The following is a 12,723-nucleotide window of genomic DNA, read 5'->3' as shown; positions in this document are numbered from 1 at the left end:
ATTTTGGAGAAGGAGTTTGAGCCTTAGAGTTTGGACATTGGGGCTTCATTGAAACTTCTCTCTTCTTGTCTTATTGTCTCTTGCATCCATGGCTTCCATCATCAGGTTTCACCCTTGCATTTTCATATTATCTTAGAGTCATATTTGTTTTCATAGATTAATATTGCATTGTTATTTCCTTTCATAGCTAAGATTTCCTTTTCTTACATTGCTTTGCATTGTTATCATTTAGATTAGTTTGCATCTTCATTTGCATTCATATTTTGATCCTTGAATCTCTTGTTTCATGGTGTACTTGCATGGGCACAAACTAGGTCAAACTAAGGGCCTCCATTACAAACCATTGCACTCCATAAATAGATAGCTATGAGTCGCCATTTCAGACTTCATTCTTGAGCAATCTTGGATATAATAACTCATAGAAGTGTGTCAACATTTTAGCACACACTACTTAGCATGGCACAATTGAACAATATAGGATATAAGGTAGAATTCATGAATGACAAAGCTAAGTTATTGGATGGTAAAGGAAACCGAGTTGGGATTTGCAGTCAAATAAAAGATAACTTGTTTTACCTAGATCTTACTGAAAATATATGTTTATTAGCACAAATAGAGGAAAGTTGGCTATGGCATAAAAAGATGTGTCATGCTAACTTTGATAACCTTGTTTCCATAAGAAGAAACAAAAGAGTAAGAGGCATACTAAATGTGAAGAAACTTGAGATGGCCATGTGTAAATAGTGCCAAATTGGAAATATGAGCAAAATAAGTTTTAGAAGTAAGACTTTCAATTTTGAAGAAGTTTTGTAACTAGTTCATACAATCTTTGTGGACCAATAGATATAGAAAGCTATTGTGGAGACATATATTTAATTATATTTGTTGATGACTATTCTAGGATGATGACTATAATGTTCTTAAAAGATAAATCTGATGCTTTTCAAAAGTTCAAATGGTATTTGGCTAGAGCTGAGAAGGAAACATGAAAGAATTTGAAATGCCTGAGATCATATAGAGGAGGTGAATTCATCTCAAGATGAATTCTATGATAAAAGAGGAATCAAAAGACATGTATCAACACCTACAACACCAAATCAAAATGGTATAGGAGAAAGAATGAATAGATCCATCATGGAGCATGCAAGGACACTAATGATTGAGAAAAATGTTGCATCAAAATACTAGGGAGAAGCAATTAGCACAGTAGTTCATACACTAAACTGAGCTCAACTGAAGAAAGGTACAGACAAAACACCTTATGAATTATGGTATCGATATAAGCCTAATGTTTGTTATCTCAAATTATTTGAAAGAAAATGCTATATTTTGAAAGATATGAGGAAAGGAAAACATGATGCAAAAAGCGATGAAGGCATATTCCTAGGTTACTCCAATAAAAATAAGGCATACAAATGTTTGAATCTTGCTACTCACAAAATCGTAGAAAGTGCGCATGTGAAGATTGATGTGTTTGCAAAAAGAAGTGAAGAATAGAGCGGTAAGGAGCCTAAAGACTATAAAAAGTTTTCTTACTATGAGGAGGAACTTGTGTCTTTACCCAACTCACAAACAGTTGGAATTGAGCAACAACAAAGTGAACCTACCAAGTTACAGACGGTGCAATCCAAGTCAAATACAATACAACTTGAGTTGCAGTGAGTTCATACAGTGCAACCCAAGTTGCAACTAGTTCAGTTAAAGGAACCTGACTCATAGCCAAAGGAACTCAAGAAAAAGGTAAAAGATCACAAGCATGGAGAACCAAGTGAACCTAGTAGAAAATAAAAAAGAAGAGAGCCTAAACTTGCAAAATATGTCAGAAGACATCATGCACCGAAACAAATAATTAGAGGAGAGACATGGCATACTAGCAAGGAACAAATTAAAAGGCACATACTTGCTCAGTGATTTTGAACCTAGATCTATAAAAGATGCTTTAGAAAATGAAGGTTGGATAGAGGGAATGAATGAAGAAATTGAGAAAATAGAAAAGAATAATATTTGGTCTCTTGTACCTAGACCTAAGGATATGAATGTGATTGGTACAAAATGGATATTCGAAAATAATTTCAATGAAAAAGGAGAAGTAACAAGGAACAAACCGAGGCTAGTATGTAAAGGATATGCACAATAAGAAGGTATTGACTATGGAGAAACTTTTTCCACTACTACAAGACTTGAAAGAGTCGGGATACTACTAGTCTATGTTGCACATAAAGGATTCAAAGTATATCAGATGGATGTAAAATCAACTTTCTTAAATGGAATCCTAGAAGAAGAAGTCTACATTGAAAAACTTGAAGGTTTCATTGATCCAAAAAAAAGAGACATGGTATGCAAACTATATAAAGCTCTATATGGACCTAAACAAGCTCCTAGAGCATGGTATGAAAGGGTGCATGGATATCTGGTAAGAATTTGTTTCGAAAAGACAAATGATAATAGTAATTTGTATATAAAGGAAGGACTTGAGGACATGAGATGTTATGCAAATAATTTGCTGAAGAAATGAGGAAAGAATTTGAAATGTCTATGTTTGGAGAGATTAAATTCTTTGTTACCCTACAAGTTCATCAAATGGAGGATGGCATATACATCACTCGGTAAAAGTACATCAAGGAATCGTCAAAAGCATCTAGAACGGAAGAATCCAAACCTTGTGGAACACTTATGCCTATTGGACATAAACTTTCTAAGAATGATGATTCAAAAGAGATAAATCATACTACCTATAGATCAGTAATTGGGAAACTTCAGTACGTGGTAAATACCAGACCTGATATTGCATTGGCAGTGAGCATAGTTGTAAGGTTTTATGCAAATCCTAAAGAAAATCACATGATGGTAGTAAAAAGGATTATGAGGTACTTAAAAGGAACTGAAGAATATGGCTTATGGTATTACAAAGGAGGAAACCTTGAGTTAAGAACCTTTACTAATGCAAATTGGGTAGGAAGTATTGATGACAAAAAGAGCACAGGCGAAGGAGTATTCTTTCTTGGAAATAGATTAGTATCTTGGAAAAGCAAGAAGCATAATTGTATTTCTCAATCAACAACTGAGGTAGAGTATGTTGTTGCAACAATTAATCATTCTAGAATAATATGGATCAAGCAATTGTTGTCAGGAATGAAGGAGGAAATCAAGGAACTAGTAGTTATCTATTGTGATAACATAAGTGCAATCAATACATCCAAAGACCATGTGATGTGCACTAAGACGAAACACATTGCAATCAAATATCATTACGTAAGGGAATTAGTTTAAGACAAAGAGGTGAGATTGGAATATGTGAACACCAAGGAGAAGATATCAGACATATTTACTAAGGCATTACCTAAGGATGCATTTATGTATCTAAGAGATAAACTAGGGGTTATTCCCCTATTTGATGCTCACTAAAGCATAAGATAGTGATGCATCAACCATTTTTCATTGAAGATCTATCAAGTTGATGTAGAATGTCACACTTCAGGTGTAAAATGCAAAACATATTGCATATGAATCAATACAAAAGGTACATAGTAACTTCAAACTATGTGCCCTTTGACATTTGATGTCAAAGAGTGAGAGTTTAGCATCTCAGGAAGGAAAGTATACAGATGATGGAATTTACAACAAATAGGGAGAATAATGACAAAAGTACAAAGAAAATAAATGATATATGTAAGAGGCAAGATTCATTTTATGTTGCTAAGATAAATCTAGGAAGAATCACAGAGGGAGTTGGTATGGATGAGAATCAGAATAAAACTAAGCATATTACCTAATTGCTCATATTTTTACCATTGTATGTTGACATATTGTGTTACCATCTATTGCAAAGAGGGAGATTGTTGGAAATAATTATTCAAATTGTATCTTATCTTGTATTTGATATTACATAAATGTCAGTATTAACCTAGCAGTCAGGCGATGAAGGGTATTTAGTATTAACCGAGCAGTCGGGCAATGAAGGACTTTCAATATTAACCAAGCATTTTTAGTATTAACCTAGTGGTTGGGCATCAAAGGACTTCCAGTGTTAATCAAGTGATTAATCCTAGTATTGACCGAGTATCAACAAATTACACTTGTTAATTAATTAACTGATTAAGGCCAAATAGTTGGTTGTTTAATGATTATTTGAAAAGGGTATTCAAGTCGACTTGCAAAAGCTTATGATATATAAGAAAAGTCAAGAAGTGTAATGAAGTATGCAAGTGGAATACATGGATTAAGATGGATATGTGATCGAAGGAAAAGGAAGAGAAGGTAGATGTGGAAGTTAAGAAGCAAAGAATATTTTTATCAGTAAGGATCTAGTAGTCAAGCCAAAACAAAGATCTGAATATGCAAAAGAAGTTGCTTCATAAACTAGGTCAAATTATTGTTACCTTCTAACCATTGTAGTAGTGAAGAAATATCCTAACATAGTTGACTTAACAGTCAAATTGTAAATCCTGTAACAAGGTGACATTTCAAGATTTAAGTGTTTGAATACCTCTAACTAGGCCACTCCTAACAGGGTGAAGTAAATCCACTAACAAGGTCATACTTAATAGTATGTATTGTAACCTTTAATAGGGTTGGCTCCTAACATGACTCACTTCATAAGAGTGAAAATATTGTAACTAGTTGCATGGAAATTTTTCCAAATTGGGTTTCTATGTTAAATCTTGGTGTCATCTGTGTTCATGCTATTTGTTTTATGCTTTACGCTTTATGTTTCTACACCTAAGTTGCCAAAGGTTAAAACAAATTAACAATCTTAAAATTGCTTTGTTAACTAATTTAAAACAACAATTTAGTTTTAACTAAGTTGGACAAAGAATTACATTATCAGTGAAAAGTTTGATTTGACATCGAGGTATAGGGAATTGTTTCTGTGGTAACTGATTCACCCCTCCCCTCTCAATTACTCTCTTCATTTCCAATAAGCTTAAGGAGTAGGAATGTTGCAAGATTTTCATCGTGATCAAAGGAATCACACTTGACAACATTTAAAAGGATATTCTAATATCTCAAAAGAACTCAAGCTTTTAATTTATGGTATTAGAAGTGAGGAGACTTTGATTTTAAAGTCTACACAAATGTATATTGGGTAGGCAATATTGATGACAGGAAGAGCACAAGTAGAGGAGTATTTTTATTGGGAGAAAGATTAGTTTCATGGATAAGAAAGAAAAAAATTGTATCTTACACTCTACTATAGAAGTTGAATATGGGGTAGTTACAATCAATTGTCAACAAGTTGCATGGATGAAGCATATGTTGAAAACAATTTTTTAATTGTGTATTGTCTTTGATGTTACACTTGTCAGTCAGTGTATGTCAAGCTCACTCAGGCATTGAAGATAGTTTATTGTGTTTGCCGAGCATTCCAGAGTTTTCCAAGTTTAGAAGACAGTGTCTACCAAGTTCACTAGGGCAAACAAAGGGAAGATAACAATAGTTGAGTGTTAACCGAGCTCACTCAATTAATGAAGGAAATGTTGGTTGGAACCAGTGTTAATCGAGCTCACTAGGTTACCAAAGGAACTTTTTGAATATGTAGTGTTAACTAAGTTCACTTGGTTAACACAGGAAAATCTTTTCCAGAGTTAGTGTCTACCGAGCAGGGTCGGCCAGCGAAGGATTTTCGTGTTTTGGCATATTTAGTTCAATTGATTTATTTATTGGTTCTAGCTGATTGACGAGTTGAATATTAAGTATCCTAAGTTGTATTCAAGTCAACTTGACAATGTGTAAGATATAAATATAAGGTCAAGTTGAGGATTGAATGTGTGGAAGACAATAGAAGATTTGAAGATGTTTAGAGGAAGCAAATTAGAAGGATAAGTAGAATATCCTTGTTGAGCTACAAAGAGCATTCAATCAGAAAGGATCAAGTATACAAGATAGAATTGAGATTTGTAATCAACAATTTAGTTGCATTCAAAAGCAAGTCATCTCATTGTTACTCTCTAACCATTGTAACAACGATCTAAATCTCTTAACAGAGTTGGTTTAATAACAATTTGTAAAACCTCTAACAAGGTGGCATTTCTAGATTGAAGTGTTTAAAGACCTCTAACAAGATCACTCCTGACAAGGTGATTAAATCCTTTAACAAATTCACACCTAATATTGTGTTTCGTAACCTTTAATAGGGTTGACTCTTAATAGGGCTCACTTCAGAAGAGTGAAAAATAGTAACTAGTTGCAATTGGTAGTTTTTTCCAAAATTGGGTTTCCACGTTAAATCTTGGTGTCTCTTGCATTTATGCTATTTCTTTCACGTATATGCAACTAAGTTAAATATAAGGTTAATCACAATTAATCAAATTAAGATCAGTATATTCAGTTATTGTCGAGTTATAGTATTTGCTAGTGTTAACCAAGTGCCTATGTGTTTGTCGAGTAACAACAGAATACAATTTAATCAAAGTTTATGTTTTGATTTTTATTGACATCTAAGGGATCTAGGATTTATTTTTTGGTAATTGATTCACCCCTCCCCTCTAAGTTACTCCTCTTGTATTTCTAACATAATGTTCTAGAGGGAATACAAGAAACAGTTGAAGAACTAGTTATTATATATTGTGACAACACTAGTGCTATCAATATATCCAAGAATATAGTTACACATTAAAAAATAAAATACGGAGCAATATAATATCATTTTTTGAGAGAGCAAGTGTAGAATAAAGAAGTTGAATTGGAATATATTCCCTCTAAGGAATATGTTGTTAATATATTTACAAAGCCATTACCAAGGGAAAGCTTTGAGTACTTGAGAAGCAAGCTAGGAATCCTACCCCTATAAGAAATCAAATAAAAAGATCCAATGTACATTAGTTCATGAAGAGTCTAACATATTATCTTCTAGAATGGACTAATGTAAGTGTGGCTTTCTCATGGGTGGAGTAGTCTTAAAGGAGAATACAAGAGCATCACATCTTTGGCATTGTTGTCAAAGATGAGGGAAGTTACCAAAAGGTTTGACATCTTTGGCATTGTTGTCAAAGGGGGAGAAGATATGAAGACAAAATAAAGATAAGAAAGAAGATATGAAAATGAAATAAAAACTATCATGAGAATGGGGGATTAAGTATTATGAAAGAAATAGAAAAGATCATACTATATGGGGGAGATAATTTTTTGGCACATTGCTTATTATGGTTTTTCGTCAATGATAAATTGGGAGATTGTTGGCATAACTGATCTACAAGTTGTTGATGAAGAAAGAGAACTTATGTATAGTATATTCATCAATTATACTATATATCATTGATGTCAAATTTTTGACATATTATATCATCTTGTTAACATATCTTTAGCAAATACATTGTTTGGAGCATCGAGGAACCGAGGAGGAATTGAGAAAGGAGATTAATCGGGTAACAATTGGAAGAATCAATGGATGCAGTTTTATGTCATGAATTACCTTATCATATTATTAGAGACTAATGTTTATTAGAGAAGTAATCTCTTACCAAAGAAGCAAGAAAGTCGAGCTTTAGGTTAAGAAAATGAAGGTTTTGTTAGAATATTTAGAATAACAAAGAGGGGGTGTGGGTGGTGAATAAGTTATCCAAGCTCCAAATGTACCAATTAAACAAACCAATTCTTAAACAACTTTAGATCTTATCATTTCATTTCTCAGTCTCTACTATAAACTTTAAGTAACATTAGCTAGTTGTCAACTGTTCTAAAATAATAGACTTGCAAAATGTAAACATTAATCAATAAAAAATCATAATAACATCCATAAAAGTTTTGACACTGGGATTTAATGCGGAAACCCAATTTCAAAAAAACCATCAGCAACATGTTACTATTTTGCACTCTTCTAAATCAAGCCCTATCAGGAGCCAACTCTATTAAAGGTTACAATACACAATGTTAAATGTGACCTTGTTAAAGGATTTAATCACCCTGTTCAAAGTGGCCTTGTTAGAAGACTTTAGAACATCCATTAGAATGTCACTTGGTTAAAAGATTTACATAGACTGTTAAGTCCTTATGGCTATTTTTTATTAGGTAAAATAGATTTTTTATAGGGGTTCTTGAAACCCAGTTTTTCCTCCCTTTTCATTGAGAGTAATAGTGGTTTTAGCCGAACCATCTTCCTCTTTCCTCTCTTTTTGAGCTTCAATATTGATCTCCTTACCCTTACCAAGTGCCTTCTCAGCTTGCTTCTCAGCTCCCCTTCTCCTTTTCATCGGGCTGGCATCCTTCCTGCTTACCTGAGCCTTACTGGTGCCTACCTCTTTCACATTACCCTCCTTATTAGCGTCCATCCCCTCTTCCTCATCATTGTAATCCTCCTTTGAGTTTACCTCTTGCTTTATCCTTCTCCCTGTTCCTTTGCTAGACTTCTTTTTCTTCTTCTTACCCATATCCTTCATGATTTTACCTCTTCTTTGTCATCCAAGTGCAGACCTATATTATCCTCTATATCTAAAGGGAGGTAAGAGCTCTCTATTTCCTTTGAAGATTCCACCTTTTGGGAAACAACCCTTCCACAGTTTTGAGCTTTGAAATGCTCATATATGAGTAATAACAAACCTACATGGAAGGTAGGATTAGCGTACACTTTCTTCTTAAAATCCACGATACTCTTATTTGTAGAGAAAAATAGGTATAAGGGGATGGAGATTTTTGTTCCATACCTGAAGTGGTTTAAGATAATGAAACGATGGGTTCAAATCATGTCAAACCTTGTATCAAGCGTAACGTAGGATATAATCTCTCTTAAGACAAACCTCCATAGTTTCTTGATTGATGCAAGTTCATAGTAGGCACTAGTCTTCACTAATTCCTTCATCTCCTTAGCGTCCTTTGCAAAGTCCTTCACCACATTTAGGGATATTTTCTTATCCCTACAGAATTTTTTGCCCTAATTAGGAGAGTCAATGACCTTGACGATGACCCCTTCACTGACTTGGAAGTCAACACCATCAATCTTCACCTTCCCATCTTTCCATGACTTAACCATAAAGTCAGTTATCTTCAAATCCCAGTCATGAAGTTTTTAAATGAAAGATGAGATGTTGTCTTCCCTCAACTTCTCCCACACCTTCGATCTCCTCTTCCACTTCTCCACTTCTCCCTCTAGATCTCTATGATGCCTCTCCCCTACCATTATGTTGCAGAAAGAAGAAGAAAAACTCTATGTTCTCTGAGCATTGTGAGCCAAACACTAGTTTGCTCACAAAAACTATACTTGCCTTCTTCCTCGATAAAGCAATAGTAATAGTAATTACCAATTGCCTAGAAAATTTCCCATAAAATGTGTCACAAAGCCCCCCAATTATGATACCTCTGAATCAGTCCATGACAAGCTTTCATCACTTTAATAGTTTAATTGACAACATTAACTTCCATAATTACACTTTACATTACCCGTCCTTCCCTTGATTCTTTCAATCTCAATTAAACTTTTAGTGGCCTCTAAAAACCCCTCACCACTAGGCCATCTGTGTGATGTGTCCCTTTGTACTACCTCATTAGCTATCCAGTTAGCAATCATGCTTTCCTCATGGTAAACATGTGACACATAGACCCTTTCGAAGGAAAGTAAGATATTTTTTGTTTCCTCCATCATATTCTTAATACTCAATGATGAAGGATGTTCACCCCTTAGGCATTTAATAATATTATTTGAATCCCCCTCTAACCATAGGCTTTTGACCCCTATGTCTTTTGCCAACTTAGTTTTTTGGAGGGCAGCACAAGCCTCCACATAATGATTTGTTTGATATCTTGGGGGAAATTAATTGCCTCAATTCCAATCCCATGACTATTTTTGATCACCCGTCCACATCTCGTCACTCCTAGTTTACCTTTGGCTGCTCCATCAAAGTTGGCTTTATGCCAACCTTCCGGTAGTAAAGATTGGTGACACTCCTTTGTTCTTATCTGAGTATCATTACTGCTAGCAGTTTCACCTACAAAAGGGTTAGATCCTTTAATAAACATATAATTTTCCAAAAGGGCATTTTGAGTTTTACTAGACACAATTTGAGAAGGAAGGCTAGCATCCTTGAAGATTTGGTTATTGTGTTCCTTCCAAATACCCCATCCAAAATGAGGCAAAGCCCATTTACTTATAGCTTGAAATACTGATCCCTGCCAAGAGTTATCACACTACCTAAAGAATTCAATAGTTGGGATAGGAGCACGACAACTCAACCCAAAAGCTTGACTAAAAATAGACCAAACCTCTCTAGTGAAGGAGCAATGTATAAAAAGGTGATCCAGAGACTCAACCTAGTTTTTGCAGGACACATCTATTAGGAATAGGAAGACCCTTTTTACTCAGATTGTCTATTGTCAGGATCTTGTTATGGAGTAAAAGCCAGAAGAAAATATAGATTTTAGGGATAAGACTAGGGAACTAGGCTTTAGCCTAGTTAGGTCTCGAATCCTGCCTCATAATAGCTTGGTATCCCAAAGCCACCAAATAGATACCATTCAAAGTGTTCTCCCAAACAAGTTGGTCTCGATCATCATTCAAAACCACTGAGTGGAAAATGGTCATAAGAGGTTTTAGGTCCCTTGATATTGGAATAAGATCCCTCAAACCCTGGCCTTGTCTGTAATCACTAACAAATTTGTCATACCTCTAGATGCTAATGTAGGCCCATCTTTCATAATCAAGAAATTTGATAAGAGGCCCCTAGATCAGCTAGTTGCCCTGCCAAAAAAGGGTGTCCTTGTAATTCCCAAGACTCCATTTTGCCCTACTAATAGTCATCTCTCTAGCACTAAGATTGCCATTCCATATATTGGATCCATTGGGAATTGACCCTCCAAAGAGCAAGTTTCTAATTGAAGGTCTTCGAAGGTATTTGTCTTCCAAGATGTCCCTCTAGTCCCCCTTGTTGGAAAAGATTCTCCAAATTTGTTTAGCTCAGAGAGATTTATTGAAAGGTCTCAATTTCCTAATCCCCAATCCTCCATCTATTTTAGGAGGCACACATTATCCCATGCTAAAAGGGGAAACCTCTTGTTGTCTTTGATCCAAACCAAAGAAAGTTTCATTGGATCTTCTCCAAGAGATCTGCATACTTGCTTTGAACCCCAAAGAGACACAATGCATAAGTTGGAAGATTCTAAATAATAGATTGACCAACCGAATCGTGCCAACTTGGCTAAGAGTGACTCCTTTCCAGCTAGCCAATTTTTTATTAAACCTGTCAATTAGGTTATTCTAGAAAGAATTTGGGGGTCTCAGTCCCATGGGAGGACCCAAATATAGAAAAGGGAGGATTCCCAGATCATAGCCCAAAATAGTAGCAATCTTCCTTTAAAGCTCAATCAGAGTATTAATGAAGAAAATAGAGCTCTTATTCCAGTTGATAAGCTACCCCAAGCCCTTAGAGTAAGAGCTCAAGATCTTTTTCACCACCCTGGCTTTTCTAACGGTGGCTTTCCCTCCCATTATAGTCTCATCAACAAATTGTTGGTGGGAGAAGACCAGGGGACCAAAAGAAGGTTTGATACCAAACAGAGCTCCAAAATTTCTATTAGCAAAAACCATCCTTTCAAGACTTTTAGCCAAAATATTGAAAAGAATGGGTGAGATTAGATCTCCTTGCCTAAGCCCTCTTGAAGGTGTGAAGAAAGTTGAGGGGGAGCCATTGACTAGCACAACCAGGGAGGTAGTAGTTACCAACTAGTTAATAAGTTTGATGACCCTAGAATTAAAACCAAAGGCCCTAAGAATTTTAAAGAGAAAGGCCTAGTCCACACGATCATAAGCCTTTGACAAATCAAGCTTGGGGAGGAAACCCTCTCTCTTGCCTTCTTCCAAAGAGTGGATAAATTTGTGGACTATCATAATTGAATCCAGGATTTGTTGCCCTAGGACAAAGCCAGATTGTTGAGGTGCTCTAATGGAAGGGATGACCTTGATGATCCTTGAAGTTAACACTTTAGAAATAATCTTATAAAAAGAGGTGCACAGGCTGATAGGTTTGAATTGGTCCATAGAATCTACCCCAGCTACTTTTGGAATAAGCAAAAGGAAAGTGGCATTTACCTCCTTGAGCAAAATATTTACACCAAAGAACTCTTGCACCACTTTGGTGACATCCTGGTGAATCACATTCTAGAACATTTGAAAGAAAAAAGATGGGAAACCATCCAGGCCTAGGGACTTGTTAGCTACAAGAGAAAAGACAACCTGCTCAACTTCTAGAGGGGAAGGAATAGCCCCATTCATAGCATTCTCCTTAGGTTGGACTAGAGCTGAAATATTCGATAAGATTTCCAACTGATCTTGATCCACCAAATTTGGATCTATTGAAAGCAGATCAAAGAAGAAAGAAATAGCCTCATCAACTATTTCATTTTCCTCCTCCAAAACAACTTCCCCCTTCTTGATGTTTCTTATTCTATTATGCACTTTGTATTACGGAGTAGAGGTGCGAAAGAACCTAGTATTTTAGTCCCCCTCTTTCAACCAGACAACCCTCAATCTCTATTTCCAATAGGCCTCCTCTTGACTAGCAAAATTGTGAAGCTCACTTAGAATAATTTTTTCCACTTCTAGCCTCTCTTCATTATACCCCTTTTTTTGAATATCATCTTGAATGATGTTGAGGTCCTCTGAGATCTAAGCTTTGGAGTGAAAGATGTTACCAAAATCAGATTTGTTCCACTTTCTAATATTCAACTTAATATTTTCTAGCTTCTTAGCCACCTTGAACATTGTAGAACCCTCTATGTGGATGTTCCGCCATTCCAAGA

This window comes from Cupressus sempervirens, chromosome 8 (assembly GCF_028749045.1).
Source record: "Cupressus sempervirens isolate cs-2001-9-10 chromosome 8, ASM2874904v1, whole genome shotgun sequence".
NCBI classification, from domain to species: Eukaryota; Viridiplantae; Streptophyta; class Pinopsida; order Cupressales; family Cupressaceae; genus Cupressus; species Cupressus sempervirens.
The sequence above is the reverse complement of the archived record's forward strand: the minus strand, read 5'-3'. Positions refer to the sequence as shown.